Source organism: Myotis daubentonii, chromosome Y, assembly GCF_963259705.1.
Source record: "Myotis daubentonii chromosome Y, mMyoDau2.1, whole genome shotgun sequence".
Lineage (NCBI taxonomy): Eukaryota > Metazoa > Chordata > Mammalia > Chiroptera > Vespertilionidae > Myotis > Myotis daubentonii.
Genome location: NC_081862.1, coordinates 11,465,944 through 11,483,923, shown reverse-complemented (window position 1 = coordinate 11,483,923; position 17,980 = coordinate 11,465,944).

Here is a 17,980-nt window from a genome sequence, read left to right as displayed (position 1 = left end):
CTCCCTCTCTCTAGAAATCAATAAAAAAAAATTAGCCCCAGGTGGCTGGCTCTGTTGGTTTGAAGGGTTGTCACACACACATATCTAGATTTTGGGTTTGATCCCCAGTCAGGGTGTGTATGGTTGGCAACTGATTGATATTTCTTTCTCACATCAAATTTGGTCTCTCTGTCTCACTTCCTCTCTAAAACCAATAACATATCCTTAGTGGGGGTAAAAACAACAACTATTTCTAAAAAATGCTAATCATTTTCTGAGCCTTCAGATAGTCATACTGTATTTTTCCATGTATCAGATGCTATTTTTTTTCTAAAATCATTAGACTGAAAATCGAGGACATCATATACACAGAAATCAGGTGACGAGGGAGCCCACGGATGCATAGCTGCCCATTACCTTGTCAAACAGGCTTCCTCCAATTACAAGTCTTATTGTTACTGATGTCAACTGATGCCGTAACTGAAAGTGGAGGTTTACAGTGCGCAGATGCAACAGGGACCGGAGCGTTCTGAGCCCATAAAGATGTCAAAAAATAAAAATATAAAAACTGGTAAGTCTTACTCTGCAAAATTCAAACTGAATGTAGTCAGCTGTACAAAAGAGCACAGAAACAGAGCTGCAGAGCGACAATTTGGACCTCCTCCCACTGAGTGTATGATCAGACAGTGGAGAAAATAGAAAGAACAACTCCTTAAGATGCCAAAAAGAGAAGGCCTTAAGAGGAACAGAAGCTGTTTAAAATATTTATTTCTTAATTTTGGTTGGAAAAGTGGGGACTCTCTTACACACAGAAATCTTTTTGCTAGTGCTTGCCAAAAACTTTCAATTTATTAAAAAAAATGCAGTATTTTCAAACTGCAATAAAGCAAAGAGTTATAGAATGAGGTATATTTGTAATAATGAGAACAGCTAAGCCCTATATACTATTTACTCTGCTTCACTGCATTCACTCTTCACAAGTCTCTATCCCTATAGTGTGATGAGGACACTTAAAGAGCTTATATGCTTTGGTAAAAGTCACACAGCTAATAAAAAAAAATGGAAATGAGGTGAGAATGTGGCAGGCTACTCTAAATCCCAGCACTTAGTCCGCGAGGATCAGCTATCTTGTATTTATGTCTGAGGGTTTTCCTATTGCTATTGCAGGTATAATGCAAATAAGCAGTTGCAATGTTAAGAGACAACTGTTTGTTTTATTTCAAGATCTATATTAAACCAAGTTAACCTGACAGAACTAGCAGTAGTCAATCTATTGACTTACAGTATAAAGCATATCTGAGTATGCCTAAGAAGGAGAGAGAGAAACATCAATCATGAGAGAGAATCATTGATGAACTATCTCCTACACACCGCACACTAAGGATTAAACCGGCAACCCAGGCACATGTCCTGACCAGGAAAAAAACCGTGACCTCCTGGTTCATAGGTTGATGCTCAACCACTGAGCCATGATGTCTGGGCAGCTTAAAAATGTTTTAAATGAAACATCAAGTAAAGTTTTCAGAAATCTAAGGCACCACCTCAGATGCCTAGTATTCAGTAGAGTGGATGGGAAGGCAGTTTTCAACAAGCACTTATTAAGTGCCTACTGAGTACCGCCATTGAGGATGCAAGCCACACACAATCTCATGGAGATATTGGTTGGAGGAGGTGACAATCCATACAAATCTAACTGTGATAAGTTCTACTAATGAAAATCTGGATTTGGTATAGAATATAACTATTCACATTCAACCAACATATAAGGAACCACTCAAACAATGCAGTGCTGCCCAGGTGAGAGATACAATGTGTACACCTTTGGCTCCCTCAGGCAGACAAGGTCCCTTGTGTGAGCATCTCGGGAGTAGCTTGGAGCTGTGTGTGAATCCAGCCATCAGGGGGACATCAATTTCATACACTGTAACTCTGTAACACAGCCAGCTACTTTGCCCGCCACTCTGTAAAAGAAAAAGTGGCAAATTCCACCACCAAAGGAAAACTGGCTGTGTTGACAGTGTCAGTGACAGACTACACTGGTTTCCAGTGTGGGCTGTTCCAAAGCAATGTATCAGTGATCATTTCAGCCACATACTGCTCTGAAAACACAGCCTCACCAAGGTCAGCTTCCATTATAGGTGGATATGACCCATGGAAAGTGTGCTTGACCACAAGCTAAGCTCAGCAGGAGAAAACTGAGAAGAGAGCTGGGAATGAGGGAGAGGGACCATCCAAGGCCTAGGCCCTGCCAATGTAGGCTGGTATATACTGGGCCAGTCCAATGTAAGCCTGAGCACCTGGAGTCTAGAGAAAGAAGAGTTCTATGTGGATGGGACTTGGGGGAAGAGGCGTAGAGCAGGCAGTAAACTAAGAAAAAAATTTTGTAAATGACCTATATGCCTTGAAGAGACATACAGTTATGGGACAGTTGAGTTGTTATAGGCATTAGAAACACCAGAAAATATATCAAACATACCCCTGAGTTGAAGGAGAGGACTGCCTCCTCCTCAGTTCTTGTAGGAAGGAATTTAAATGTGTGATCCTGAATGTTTGTGTTGTAGTAAACCCAATTTATTAAAGAAGTAAAGCAAATAAATTTATTAAAGAAACAAGGCAAGAAAATATATCAAACTATATTTGACCTAGAGCACAGATGAGCTTCTCAGCTAGCCTGAGAAGTGAGTCTGGCGGGGATTTAAGGGGTTATATACCCTTCTGTCTACAGTTTTCAAAATTCCTCTGCCAGACAACTTGGTACAGATTAAATTTCAAGGTCTTCCTTTTAGTTTGTTATGGCTTTCCGAGAATTTATGATAACCATCTGGTGATTTTATATTGATAAGCCCCAAGACTGCTGACTTCTTTGTTAGTGGGTGAGATAAATTCTTCTTTTCTTCCCCCTCTTGCCTTAGCATTTCCAGGGTGATTTACACTATGTGTTCTCTAGTTAGGGAGAAGAAGCAATAAAACTTCTCCTCCTTTCCTGCATTATTTGGTTGGTGAGGAGTGGTATTAGCCATTTGTTGATAAGATAAGGTTTTGCTGCAAATTGACTGCAAGCTGCTCAAACTGTTTGGCTTTAATTTTCTTGTCTCAGTTTCCCTATTTCTCCTGCCATGGTATTTTCCTAACTTCTCACTATTCTATGACAGAGTGATAAACTTAAATGTTTTTTGGTGAGGATGATACCAGGCACCAGCTGTTACACCTGTGAATCAGAACAGACCTTGGTTCAGCAACCTGGGTACTTTGCTGCTTTTCTGGTCCTGTAACTGAAATACGACTGAACACTTAGAGAGCTTAACCACTAAGTATATTTTGTGTCAGTCAGGTCATAACCTCATTTGTCCTGGGGGCTTACTGCTTAAATTTCCCCTTGTTTGTACCCCCAAGGCAGTCTACTACATGACTAAAGACATGCCAGGAAAGGCCTGAACCTCATAACAAGTGATATGAAAGGTCAGAAGGGTTTAAACTGTGATATGTCAGGGGAGGAAAGGTTACTCTGGGGGTGAGGTCCTTGTTTTCTTAATTTTGTCTATTACTAGGCTTTTGCCCTGATGACCTTCTATACCAAGTTCATTGTTTCTGGTCTGCTCATGCCTGTCTAATTGCCTACCACACAAATAGTATACACCTACATGCTATAATCACACTCTATAAAAGCTTACAGGTTCATATTAAAGTCTGCAAGAAAACCTAGATCAGTGGTTCTCAACCTTCCTAATGCCGAGACCCTTTAATACAGTTCCTCATGTTGTGGTGACCCCCAACCATAAAATTATTTTCATTGCTACTTCATAACTGTAATCTTGCTACTGTTATGAATTGTAATGTAAATATCTGATATGCAGGATGTATTTAGGCTACCCCTGTGAAAGGGTCGTTTGACCCCTAAAGGTTGAGAACCTCTGACCTAGAATAATCAATACCAAGTTCAATCTTCCAAGTTCTGATTCAAATACAAAGTCATACTTGTTTCTAAATTTCAAAAGCATATCAAAATGAATCAAATACTTCATTTTCACTTAATTATCTAGGTGGACTGAATGCTAAAATTAAATGAAATGGGAATCTTATAATTATTATTATTATTTTAAATTCTTTATTGTTGAAAGTATTACGTATGTCCCCCTTTCTCCCATTGTCCTCCAGCCAGGGCCTTCACCTCCTTTATTGTATACTAGGGGCCCGGTGCACGAAATTCGTGCACTGGGTGTGGGGCGGGGGGGAGTGTCCCTCAGCCCAGCCTGCCCCCTCTAACATACTGGGAACCCTTAGGCGTTGACCCCCATCACCCTCCAATCGCAGGATCGGCCCCTTGCCCAGGCCTGACGCCTCTGACAGAGGCGTCAGGCCTGGGCAGGGGACCCTCATTTCCCCCCATCACTGGTTCTGCCCCCAGCCCAGGCCTGATGCCTCTGGCCTAGGCATCTGGCCCGGGCAGCGGGGACCTGCAGTGGCAGCGGTGGGTGCCGCGATCACGAGGGCTCCGCCCCTGCCCCTGCAGGATGCCTCTGGCTGAGGCGTTCGGTCCGGGCAGTGGGGACCCACAGCTGCAGCGGCCCCGTGATCGTGGGCTCCGCTTTAGGCCCAGGCAAGGGGCCCCTAGCTCCTGGGACTGCCAGCTTCGATCGTGCCCAGCTCCCATCGCTGGCTCCACCCCTACTTCCTGCTATCACTGGCCAGGGTGGAAAAGGCGCCTGATTCTCCGATCATTGCCGGGGGGCAGGGCAAAGGCGGCCCCAGGGGGCCGCCTTTGCCCTGCCCCCCAGTTCTTAGCTCCCCCCTGGGTTTCTGATCACTGTCAGTGGAAGGGGGCTTCTTCCTGCTTTCCCTTTCGCCTCCCTGCATTGTGCCTACATATGCAAATTAACCGCCATCTTGTTGGCAGTTAACTGCCAATCTTAGTTGGCAGTTAATTTGCATATAGCCCTGATTAGCCAATGAAAAGGGTATCGCCGTACGCCAATTACCATTTTTCTTTTTTATTAGTGTAGCTGTCCATTGATTATGCTTCTCTATGCATACAAGTTCTATGGTTGATCTCTTACCCCACCTCTCTGACTCCTAGCCTGCCTTTCCTCTGAGGTTTGATGGTCAGTTTGATGATTCTTTGTCTTAATCTATTTTTGTTCTTCAGTTTATGTTGTTCATTATATTGAAATGGAAATCTTATTTTATATTTTCTTTAAATGCTATCCACTAGATCTCGAGGACAATTGCTTTTAAAATTTTTCTATAACTGATTATATTAAAATAACTCAATTTGACACCCAAAATATAAGCAAAAGAAGAAAAAATATATTGACCTTCACTGCCTGCCTGCTTCACTTCTACATTTCTTTCAAAACATACTGTCATATCTCTCCCCACAAAAAGCATTTCTTTTTCTTTGCTGTAGCCTACCACAATTTATGAGAAGCCATTGTTAATTTTAAACACCAAGATTGTTGGCACCTCTGATTCAAACAGCCTCTCTGTTCAATTGCAAGACAAGCTATTCTCAGGCTACATTCTTGCATATATCTCCTCCCTGGTGTTTTTACAACTCTTCATAACTTTTTCTCTAAGCATGTTTTACAGGCTTAGGATAAATACTGATGACACCTCCATAAGACATCTTCCTGGACTGTCTCAGCCCCAAATCCTCCTCCCTTCCTTGTCAACTAGCAACATCAGCAAAGGCTTTAAAGAAAGAGCTGTATTTTTTTAAATTGTCTTATTGCTTAAAGTATTACAAAGAGTATTAACTATGACTCCTTTTTTCCCCACCCTTGACAATACCCTGGCCTCTCCTACCCCACAGTGTCTTATGTCCATTGGTTATGCTTATATGCATGCATACAAGTCCTTCGGTTGATCTCTTACACACCCACGTCCTGCCCCTCAACCCTTCCTGGCCTTCCCACTATAGTTTGACAGTCTATTCGAGGCTGCTCTGCCTCTGTATCTATTTTTGTTCATAAGTTTATAATGGTCTTTATTATCCATCAATGAGTGAGATCATGTGGTATTTTTCCTTCATTGACTGGCTCTCCAGTTCCATCCATGCTGTTGCAAATGGCAAGAATTCCTTCTTTTTACAGTAGCATAGTATTCCATCGTGTAGATGTACCACAGTTTTCTAATCCATTCATCTACTGATGGGTACTTAGGCTGTTTCCAGATCTTAGCTATGGTGAATTGTGCTGCTATGAACATATGGGTGCATATATCCTTTCTTATTGGTGTTCTTGGTTTCTTGGGATATATTCCTAGAAGTGGGATCACTGGGTCAAATGGGAGTTCCATTTTTAACATTTTGAGGACACTCCATACTATCTTCCATAGTGGCTGCAACAGTCTGCATTCCCACCAGCAGTGCATGAGTGTTCCCTCTTCTCAGCATCCTCTCCAGCACTTGTCATTTGTTAATTTGTTGATGATAGCCAGTCTGACAGGTGTGAGATGATACCTCATTGTTGTTTTGATTTGCATCTCTTGGATGATTAGTATCTTTGAGGATGTTTTTATATGTCTCTTGGCTTTCTGAATGTCCTTTTTTGAAAAGTGTCTATTTAGGTCCTTTGCCAATTTTTTATTGGATTGTTTATCTCCCTTTTGTTAAGTTGTATGAGTTCCCTATAAATGTTTGAGATTAAACCATTATCAGTGATAACATTGGCAAATATGTTCTCCCATGCAGTGGGCTTTCTCGTTGTTTTGTTGAGAGCTTCTTTGCAGAAGCTTTTTATTTTGATGTAGTCCCATTTGTTTATTTTCTCTTTAGTTTCCAATCCCCTAGGAGCTGTACCGGTGAAGATATTGCTTCGGCATATGTCTGAGATTTTGTTGCCTTTTCAGTATTTTTATGGTTCCCCATTGTACATTTAAGTCCTTTATCCATTTTGAGTTTATTTTTCTGTATGGTGTAAGTTGGTGGTATAATTTCATTTTTTTGCATGTATCTGTCCAATTTTCCCAACACCATTTATTGAAGAGACTATCTTGCCTCCATTGTATGTTTTGCCTCCTTTGTCAAATATTAATTAAGCATATTGGGCCAATTTCTGGGCTCTCTATTCTATTCCATTGATCTATATGTCTGTTCTTGTGCCAGTACCAGGCAGTTTTGAGAACAGTGGCTTTGTAATACAGCTTGGTATCTGGTATTGAGATCCCACCTACTTTGTTCTTACTCAGGATCGCTGCAGCTATTCGGGATCTTTTTTTTTTTTTCCAGATGAATTTTTGGAGAGTTTTTTTCTAGGTCTGTGAAATATGTCTTTGGTATTTTAATGGGAAGTGCGTTGAATTTATAGATTTCTTTGGGTAGTATGGACATTTTGAAGATGTTGATTCTACCAATCCAAGAACATGGTATGTTCTTCCATCTGTTTATGTCTTCCTCTATCTCTTTTTTCAATGTCCTGTAGTTTTTTGAGTAGAGGTCTTTTACCTGTTTAGTTAAGTTTATTCCTAGGTAGCTTAATTTTTTTTGGTGTGAAGATAAATGGGATAGTTTATTTAGTCTCAGTTTCTGTAAGTTCACTATTGGTGTATAGAAATGCCATAGTTTTCTTGGCATTAATATTGTATCCTGCTACACTGTCAAATTCATTTATTTTTTAAAAAATATATTTTATTGATTTTTTTTTTTTTTTTTTTTTTTTTTTTTTTTTTTTTTTTACAGAGAGGAAGGGAGAAGGAGAGGCTAGCAAGTTAGAAACATCGATGAGAGAGAAACATCGATTCAGCTGCCTGTTGCACGCCCCCTACTGGGGATGTGCCCACATCCCAGGGACATGCCCTTGACCGGAATCGAACCTGGGACCCTTGAGTCTGCAGGCCGATGCTCTATCCGCTGAGTCCAACCAGCTAGGTTCCAAATTCATTTATTAAGTCTAATAATTTTTTGATGGAGTCTTTAATGTTTTTTCTGTATAATATCATGTCATCTGCAAATAAGGACAGTTTTACTTCTTCTTTTCCAATTTGGATGCCTTTTATTTCTTCTTTGTTGGCTGTGGGTTTGTCATATATGGCTTTTAATTATGTTGAGGTATGATCCTTCTATTCCCACCTGGCTGAGAGTTTTTATAAAAAATGGGTGTTGGATTTTGTCAATTGTTTTTTCTGCATCAATTAATATGACTGTGGTTTTTATCTCTCAATTGTTTATGTGATATATCAAGTTTATTGATTTGCGGATAATGTACCATCCTTGCATCCCTGGGGTAAATCCTAGTTGTTCATGGTGTATGATCTTTCTGATGTAGTGCTGGATCTGATTTGCTAAGATTTTGTTGAGGATTTTGGGATCTGTGTTCATGAGGGATATTGGCCTGTAATTCTCTTTCCTTGTGTTGTCTTTATCTGGTTTTGGTATTAGGGTGATGCTGGCTTCATAGAATGAGCTTGGAAGTATTCCTTCCTCTTGAATTTTTTGTAGTAGTCTGAGGAGGATAGGTTTTAATTCTTCCGTGAATGTTTGGTAAAACTCCCCTATGAAGCCATTTGGACCTGGGCTTTTGTTTGCTGGAAGCTTTTTGATGACTGCTTCAATTTCTTCCATAGTTATTGGCCTATTGAGATTTTTAGATTCTTCCTGATTGAGATTTGGAATGTTATATTTTTCTAGGAATATGTCCATTTCCTCCAGGGTGTCTTGCCTGTTGGAGTAGAGTTGTCCATAGTATTTTTTAACAATCATTTGTATTTCTGTGGGGTCTGTTGTTATTTTGCCTCTATCATTTCTGATTTTGTTTTTGGGTCCTCTCTCTTTGTTGCTTGGTGAGCCTGGCTAAAGGTTCATCAATATTGTTTATCCTTACAAAGAACCAGCTCTTGGTTTTGTTGATCTTATGTATTGTTTTTTTGGTCTCTATGTCATTTATTTCCGCTCTAATCTTTATTATCCTCTTCCATCTGCTCACTCTGGGCTTTTCTTGTTGCTCTCTTTCTAGTTCTTTGAGATGTAGAGTTAGATGATTTACTACCATATTTTTTTTTTTTGATATAGGACTGTAGAGCTATAAACTTCCCTCTCAGGACTGCTTTCATTGTGTCCCATAAGTTTTGGATTGTTGTGTTTTCATTGTCATTAGTTTCCAGGATGTTTTTAATTTATTCTTTGATCTCATTGGTAACCCAATCAATATTTAATAACATGCTATTCAGCTTCCAAGTGTTTGAGTATTTTTTTTTATTGCTTAAAGTATGACAAAGAGTATTACATATGTCTCCTTTTTTTTCCCCACTCTTGAGAATCCTTTGGCCTCCCCTACCTCCCAGTGTCTTATGTCCATTGGTTATGCTTATAGGCATGCATACAAGTCCTTAGGTTGATCTCTTACCCACCCCTGTCCTGCCCTCCCACCCTCCCCGGTCTTCCTGCTGTAGTTTGACAGTCTGGGTTGTTTTTATTGTAGTTTATTTCTAATATTATTCCCTTATGGTCTGAGAAGATGCTTGGTATAATTTCAATCTTCTTGAATTTGGGGAGACTTTGTTTGTGACCCAATATGTGGTCTATTTTTGAAAATGTCCCATGAGTACTTGAGAAGAACGTATATTCCATGGCTTTGGGGTGAAATGTTCTGAAGATGTCAATTAAGTCCATCTGATCTAGTAAGTCATTTAGGATTGCTGTTTGTTTACCAATGTTTTTGTCTAGAGGATTTATCCAGTGATGACAGTGGTGTATTAAAGTCCCCTCCTACATTTGTATTGTGGTTGTTCTCTCCCTTGATTTCTTCCAGGAATTTTTCTTATGTATTTGTGTGCTTCTGCATTGGGTGCATATATGTTTATCAGGGTTATATACTCTTGTTGTATCAATCCCTTTAGTATTATGAAGTGGCCTTCCTTATCTCTTGTTATGGCCTGCACTTTGAGGTCTATTTTGTCTGATATAAGTATTGCTACCCCAGCTTTATTTTCATTTCCATTTGCTTGAAAGATATGTTTCCATTCCTTCACTTTCAGTCTGTGTGAGTCCCTTCTTCTGAGGTGTGTCTCTTGTAGACAGCAAATGTATGGGTCATGTTTTCTTTTTCTTTTTTTTTTTTTGAAGTGCATATTTTCTTTTATTGAAATCTTCACCTGAGAATATTTTTCCATTGATTTATATATTTTTTTTCATTTTTTATTATTGCTTAAAGTATTACAATGGGTATTACATATGTGTCGTTTTTCCCCCCCGCCCTTGACATATTTTCTTATTCATTCAGTCACTCGATGTCTTTCAGTTGGAGCATTTAGTCCATTTACTTTTAAAGTTATTATTGAAAGGTACTTGTTTGCAGCCATTTCTTCTTTTGTGTGGCTGTTTTCTTTCTGTGCTTTTTATTTCTTCTTTTTACACCAGTCCCTTTCGCATTTCTTGCATTGCTGGCTTGGTGGTGATAAACTCCCTTAGCCTTTTTCTCTCTGTGAAGCTTTTTATTTGTTTCCCCTTCAATTTTGAGTGATAGCTTTGCTTGATAGAGTATTCTTGGATTCATTTCTTTGCTTTGCATCACTTAGTAAATTTCTGTCCATTCTTTTCTGGCCTGATGTGTTTCTGTTGAGAAATCATTTGATAATCTAATGGGAGATCCCTTGTATGTAACTTTCCGTCTCTCTCTTGCAGCCTTTAAGATTCTCTTTGTCCTGAACATTTGCCATGGTAATTATGATGTGTCTTGGTGTGGATCTTTTCAGGTACTCCTTGTTTGGGATTCTCTGTGCCTGTGTGACTTTTTTCTTCCCCACCTCAGGGAAGTTTTCTGATATTATTTCTTCAACTAGTTTTTTTTAACCCTTTTTCCTCTTTCTGTTATTCTGGCACCCCTATTATTCATATGTTGTTTTGTTTCATGCTGTCCCATAGCTCCCTTAGGCTCTCCACCTGTCTTTTAATTTTTTTCTTCAATTTCAGTTCAGTTTGGGTGTGTTCTGCTTCCCTGTCTTTTAATTCGCTAATTCAGTATCCTGCTTCTCCTAGTCTACTGTTGAAACTTTCATTGGTGTTTTTTATTGCAGCTATATCACTCTTCATTTCTTCTTGGTTCTTACATAAGTTGTTGATATTTTCATCTGTTTCTTCTTGTTTCTTGCATAATTTGTTGATTTTTTTTCCTCCATCTGGTTTATGCATTATAGGACCCTTAATCTGAATTCTTTTTCTGTCATGTGAATGCCTCAGTTTCACTTAGCTGCTTTTCTGGCGAGTCCTCCTTCTCTTTCCTTTGGGGGTTTCTTCGTCTACCCATGTTTGATCTTACCGACATATCTAGATGTTGAATCATTCAGGGGCTGCTCCTTGGGTGGCAGTGGCTTCTCGGGCTGTGGTATCTTTTCGGGCAGTTGTGGTAGCATCTGCTCCTCAGTTGGCAGCAGCTCCTCTGGTGGGTGCTGTTCACAGCTATGGTGGCTCCTCTGGCTGGTGGGGGGAGGCTTCACACACAGCTGCTGTTCCTCACACAGAGGGTGTGCTGACCACTAGGCTGCTGATCCTTGGATGGGGGCTGGATGCATGCTGCTCCTGTTCCTCTGATGTGGTGGGCTGCTTGTGGGGCGACTGCTCCTTGGACTTGGACTTGTTGATTGCAAGTCTGTTGCTCCTGAGATGGGGGGTGGGCTGCTTGTGAGGCTGCTGCTCTTTGGATGGGAGTGAGCTGCACGCGTGGCTGCTCCTCCTCGGTCGGGGATGTGCCACTCACCTGGCTGCTGCTCATCGGTCAGGTGCAGGCTGTTGTCGCTCTGCTACTCAGACCGGTGCATGCTGCAAAGTGCTGCCGCTCCTCAGACGTGGACAGTCTGCTCGTGTGGCTGCTGCTCATCAGACTGGGGTGGGCTGCTGCTTCTCCTCGAATGGGGGTGGGCCGCTTGGAGAACTGCTACTCCTTGGATTTGGCAGGCTGTTCATGCGGCTGCTGCTGCTTGGACGAGGGCAAGATGCTTGTGCAGCTGCTGCTCCTCGGATTAGTGCAGGGTCGGGAGCAGTATTTCTGTTTGATTTTTCTTTCCCTTGTATTGATAAGCAATGCAGTGGCCCTTTTCCTTTGGGGAATGTAAAGTAAGATTCCTCTCTGTATCTAACTCTTCTTTTAATTGTGAATTCTTTCACAGCCCTCTCCATCGGCCCAAGACCCTAACACTTACATTAATTTACATCTAATTATCCTCTCTATGTCCATGAAAAGCAATAGCATATCAAACCCTGGACCCACCATGGTCAGAAATAAACAAAAAGTGATGGAATAATCCATAATGTGGAAATACACAGAGCTAAACTTAACAGCATGTACAATATCAAGATGCACTTTGGAAAATAGATTTCTCCTCCAGGCTATGGAAGGGGCCCAGGCAACCCCAGGCTTCATGGTAAACACCGCCTGCTCCAGCTTTACCTCCCAGTACAAGGCAGCCAGGCTTCCTCCACTTACACACCTGAGTCTCCCATGGCTCCTCCCTTAGGTATTCTGGTCCTTCATTTGCTTCACAGATTTCCAAAATCCATGAGGCATTTTGTGAGTTTGCCCCTCACCCCCCAAAATTCTTAATAGTCTCTGTTGATGACCTACTTAATCACAAGCCCTATTTTCTTGTCCTTGATTTTGACTAACAAATTTATTACCTAGGTAGCTTTCCAGTGAGACACATTTCAAATACACACACACACACACACACACACACACACACACACACACACACACACACTTCCATTTGTTTTATTTTCTTCTGCTTCTTAACCAGCAAATTGCCTATGGCAGAACTATTTGGAAATCAATAATCTGATATCTCTATTTGCTGCCATGCAGTCTCATAGAGATTATGAAGTTAAACTGACTCATTTTACAAAGAAAGAAACATGGTGGCATAAGTTGGCCAGAGCAGCAAGCCAACTAAAGATTGAGCAAGACTCCTCAGAGTGCAATGGATGTTCTTCCTGCACCAATTTCTCTGGACCCTTCCCTGAATAAAACCCTAAGAGTAAGAAAAGAAAATGTGCTCCTTTGTTAAATCCCATGAGATAGCAATCATTTTAGATGTATAATTTAAAATCCTCTCTATCCCACAGCAGACGAGTCCTGATGAGAGGTAGATAAATTTATTCATTAGCAAAGAACATCCTGTCCCTGAGCATGAATAAAAAAGTAGCTACCAACAAAATGACTGCATGAATAACTTTTTCCAAAACAAGATTTCTAAATCAAGAAACAGTCTTTTTTGATTCCTCAATCACTCACTCACAAAGTTCACCTAAAAATATCACCAGAATGAAGCAGCACATACACTGAAGTGAAATAGTTCAATAAGCCAGGACAAGTGGAACAGGGAAACTTAGATAGCTGAACAAGCTGGCAGAAAATTTTACAGCAGATATAGGTCACCTAGATCTAACATCTAGACCTCAGTTGTATTTCAGCTCCTGGTAGATAAAAAGTAGCAAAACCAGGTGGGAAACATCAGGACTAGCTGCAATGACAAATAGCCCCCTCCCCTGACACTGATCAGTGGACACAGGTACCTGAAAAAAACACACCTGGAAAACTAATAAATATTCTACTGAAACCCTCCTAAGACCTCTTCTAAAATTTTCACCCATGAGACAGAGGTTACAAACCACAAGGCAAGGATTCAAGATGGTAGCCAACAGGATGGAAGTGAGCAATATAGTGTGAGTGAGAGGAGAGTGCATGGACATGTGGGGAGTGTGTGTATTTGTGAGTGAGGAACAGTTATATTCCACAGGACTGTTGAGGACTGGCAGACCAGGCTACCCTGGCCAGGCATCCTCTACTACCACTGAAATCTCCCCCAGGATGGCTAGCTCTGCTGCAGAGATGGCACCATCTTGAATGGGAGAGTGGCTATGATTAGAAGCCCAGACTTACCTTCACCTGGGGAGACCACAGATACAACCCGGGACCCTGCAACCACAATGCCCAGGGACCAACTGCCTAGGCTACAAACCCATTAACACTGGGACTCCAGCCTCTTTGGCTGTGGGCACCTAAAAAGTTTGTTCAGGGGGAGATAAGGTGGCAGCCAAATATGCAGATGGGTCCTGTGCCTTCTCACAGAGCAGATAGGAGAAACAGCTGAATCCAATAACATCCACCTGGAATTAGAGAATTAAACACAGCTGGTGAGACAATCCATGGATGGAAAGGTCACAGATCACCTGGAGAAAGGTGGAATTGGTGATCTGGGCTGGAGGAAGAAATGTGCAGAGTCTCAGAGGGAGACTGTGCTGCACCAAATCTGGCCTTTGGGGTTAGTGTAGCCCTTGAATGTGTAAGGGTGTTCACAGGACTGCTGATAATGGGGAACTCTATATCTAACCCCACAGCCATGGGAGACTGCACCCAGAAAGGCTCCCTGAAGTTCTATACCAGCTGCGCAGTGCTGGGGGTGGGATGGGAGGAAGAAAGACTCAAAGTGGTGCGGCTGCTCTGTCTTTATAACTTCCTTGCTTTTACTTGCTAAACCCAGTGCATAGGTTCTTTAAATTAAAAACAGTCACCAAGACTTCAGGAAAATGTGGTTGTTGTGGAAACTAGCGGGCAGAGATGAGCAGGAAGCCAGCTCTGGGACAGTCCATCCCTCTAACCTTGAACAGAGTTTTTTCTCTTGAATACCAGGCTCCTCCTAGCAGCACAGCTGCACCCACTTGAGCAGGGGTCCTCAGACTTTTTAAATAGGGGGCCAGTTCATTGTCCCTCAGACTGTTGGAGGACCGGACTATAGTTTAAAAAAACACTATGAACAAATTCCTATGCACACTGCAGATATCTTATTTTGAAGTAAAAAAAAACAAAATGGGAACAAATACAGTATTTGTATTTGCATGTGGCTCTCGGGCTGTAGTTTGAGGACCCCTGCACTTGAGCTTGGCAGGGAAAAGAAGATTCTAAGGGTGGGGACATTTGGTCCCAGAAACTAATACAGAAACACTGCCACCCAGGGGCCATGTCAGAAATAGACGCTTGTGTAAATACAACAAAGCAGGCTGAAAAACAAAGTGGGCATATTGATCCCACCTGCTTGAAACCAAGAGTGTGGTGGATCACTGTGAACTTCAACACTGTGCTGACTACCTGTCAGGAAACTGAGACATGCAGGCAGAAGAGTAGAGAGGGGTCTTAAATTATCCCCTTTGGGTCATTAAAGGACTGCTGATACAAATGAACTTCACTATTTCACTTTTTAATCTTTTACTTAAGAAACTATTTTTTCTCATTTTATTTATTTATTATTATACCATTTTTTAAGTTTTATTTTTTTGGATTAATCTTCTACATTCTATTTTTATATCATTATTTTACTCAATTTTCCTTTATCAATTTTTCCTTTATGCCAACACTTTCTTCCTCACTTTTCCCTTTTTCATCCTGTTTCTCTTCCTCTGTTCCTGCTTTAGTTTTTCTCTATCATTTCTTTTTACCCCTGGTTAAAAATTAATCTACTTTATCTCCTTTATTCATGCATTACTATTAAAGTAGACTCTGTTGGCCTACTCAAATATCTAATTTCCTCTCCCCTGCTCTAAGTCCATGCACACTTTTCTTATCTCTTTCTTCACTAGCCAAATTTTCTTCTTTCTTTCTTTTCAGTTGTGGCTGTTTGTTTGATTTTTTAGTTATTGTTTCTTTTTATTTTATACATTTTTTTTCCCTTTCCTTGCTTGTTCTCTTCTTCTACTAATAGCTTAATTAATATTAATCATCAACTCAGGCATATCTGTTCTCTATTCTCCTTTTCCAAAAATAAACAAATACATGGATAGAAAGATTAAAGAAAGGGAATCTAATCTAATTAAAAACATGCAAATTGACTGCACCACCGCTATGCCCCAAGCCACTCCCACCAGCCACTCAGAGTGACTATATGCAAATTAACCCAACCAAAATGGCAGTTGGCAGCCACAGAGCTGGAGCAAGCAGGAGGCATGGTTACCTGGTGATGGAGGAAGCCAAGCTTCTTTCCTGCCCTGGCCTGCTGTGGCCATCACTGAAGGCAACAAAGTTTCAATTATAGAAGATAAATAAATCCCAGATACCTGCTTCCAGCCAGTCTCCACTGAGAGCTTGGGTGGCTGGGGGCTGTAGCCAGTCTGCAAACAGCCATCAGCCCTTCACCCAGGCTTGCCAGGAACCCCTGGGGGGCCCCCACCTCTTCAGCAGCACTAAGGATGTCCGACTGCAGCTTAGGCCTGCTCCCTGCTGGCAAGTGGACATCCCCTGAGGGCTCCCAGGCTACCAGAGGGATGTCTGACTGCCAGCTTAGGCCCAAATCTCAGGGGGCAGGCCTAAGCCAGCAGGTGGTCATTCCAGAAGGGGTTGCAGACTGTGAGAGGGCACAGGCCAGGCTGAGGGACCCCCTCAGTGCACAAATTTTTGTGCACTGGGCCTCTAATTATTATATTATTATTAGAGGCCTGGTGCATGGGATTTGTGTATTGGTGGGGGCATGGCCTGTAGGGATCAGCCCACCGCTCATTACAGTCAGCCGAGCAGATGTGGACCCATACTCTGAGCAGCTGCTTCCTGGTCCGGCATCTTCTGTGAAGCCAGAACATTCGCCTCTCCAGGGGACCTGGTCAGGGCAGGACCAGGGACAATAGCACTGAGAGGAGACAGAGTAGGCCTCAGTCCTGCAGCGGCCATGACCTGCCTTCCAGCCTCCAGGGTCAGCTTTGTGAGCTCAGTGGTGGAGCTACATGGCCTGTGGGCCTCTGGAGGAGGTGGCAGGGAGTGAGGAGGAGGAGTCTGGGGCAAGGAGGCAACAATTGCAGCCCAAGTTTCCGCCCATCAGCCTGGGGTTCACAGCCACTCACTCTAGTCTTCTGAGTAGCACACCTACTGTGGTAGTGCACTGATCATCAGGGGGAAGCTTCTGTGTTGAGGGTCTCCCTAATGGTGTTCAGTGCATGTCATAGCAACTGGTCAAGTGGTCATTCTGGTTGTTCCACCGTGCAGTCACTGGGCTTTTATAATATAGGACTAGAGGCCCGGTGCACAAAAATTTGTGCACTCAGAGGTGGGGGGGGGGAGGTCCCTGAGCCCGGCCTGAGCCCATTCACAGTCTAGGACCTTTTGGGGAATGTCCACCTGTCAAATTAGGCCCACTCCCTGGGGGATTAGGCCTAAGCTTGCAGTCAGACATCCTTCTGGCAGCCAGGGAGCCCTTGGGGGATGTCCGACTAAAGGTTTACACCACTAAGGGATGGGGTCTAAACCATTAGTTGGAAATTCTTAGTGCTGCCATGGAGGTGGGAGAGGCTCCTGCCACCACCACTGCGCTGGCCAGCCATGAGCCAGCTTCTGGCTGAGTAGCACTCCCCATATGGAAGTGCACTGACCACCAGGGGGCAGCTCCTGCATTGAGCATCTGCCCCCTGGTGGCCAATGCACATCATAGCAACTGGTCATTCTGCCATTCAGTCAATGTACATATTAGCCTTTTATTATTATTACTAGAGGCCCAGTGCACAAAACTCATGCATGGGGGGCGGTGTGTGTTCCTCAACCTGGCCTGCACCCTCTCCAATCTGTGACCCCTTGGGGAATGTCCAACTGCTGTTAGAAATCCCTCTCACAATCCAGGACCACTGGCTCCTAACTGCCGGCCTGCCTGCCTGCCTGATTGCCCTTAAGCGCTTCTGCCTGCCAGCCTGATCACCCCCTAACCACACCCCTGCTGGCCTGATTGCCCACAACTGCCCTCTGCTGCCAACCTGATCACCCCCAATTGCCCTCCCCTGCCACAACCCGCTTCCTCTGCCAGGACTGGCCTCCTCTGCACCACACAGAGCCATGGGACCCCCAGGCATCACTGTGTGCATGTGGCCATCTTGTGGCGGCCATATTGTGATGACGTTGCATGAGGGTATTGCATGAAGGTGTGACACCACCTAGGCTTTCATTATATAGGATATAGAATGTCCCTATTTCCTCCCTTTTGCCCCTTCTACCCAGCTCTTGCCCCCCCTCCACTTCTCTCTGGCCATCACCATACTGTTGTCTGT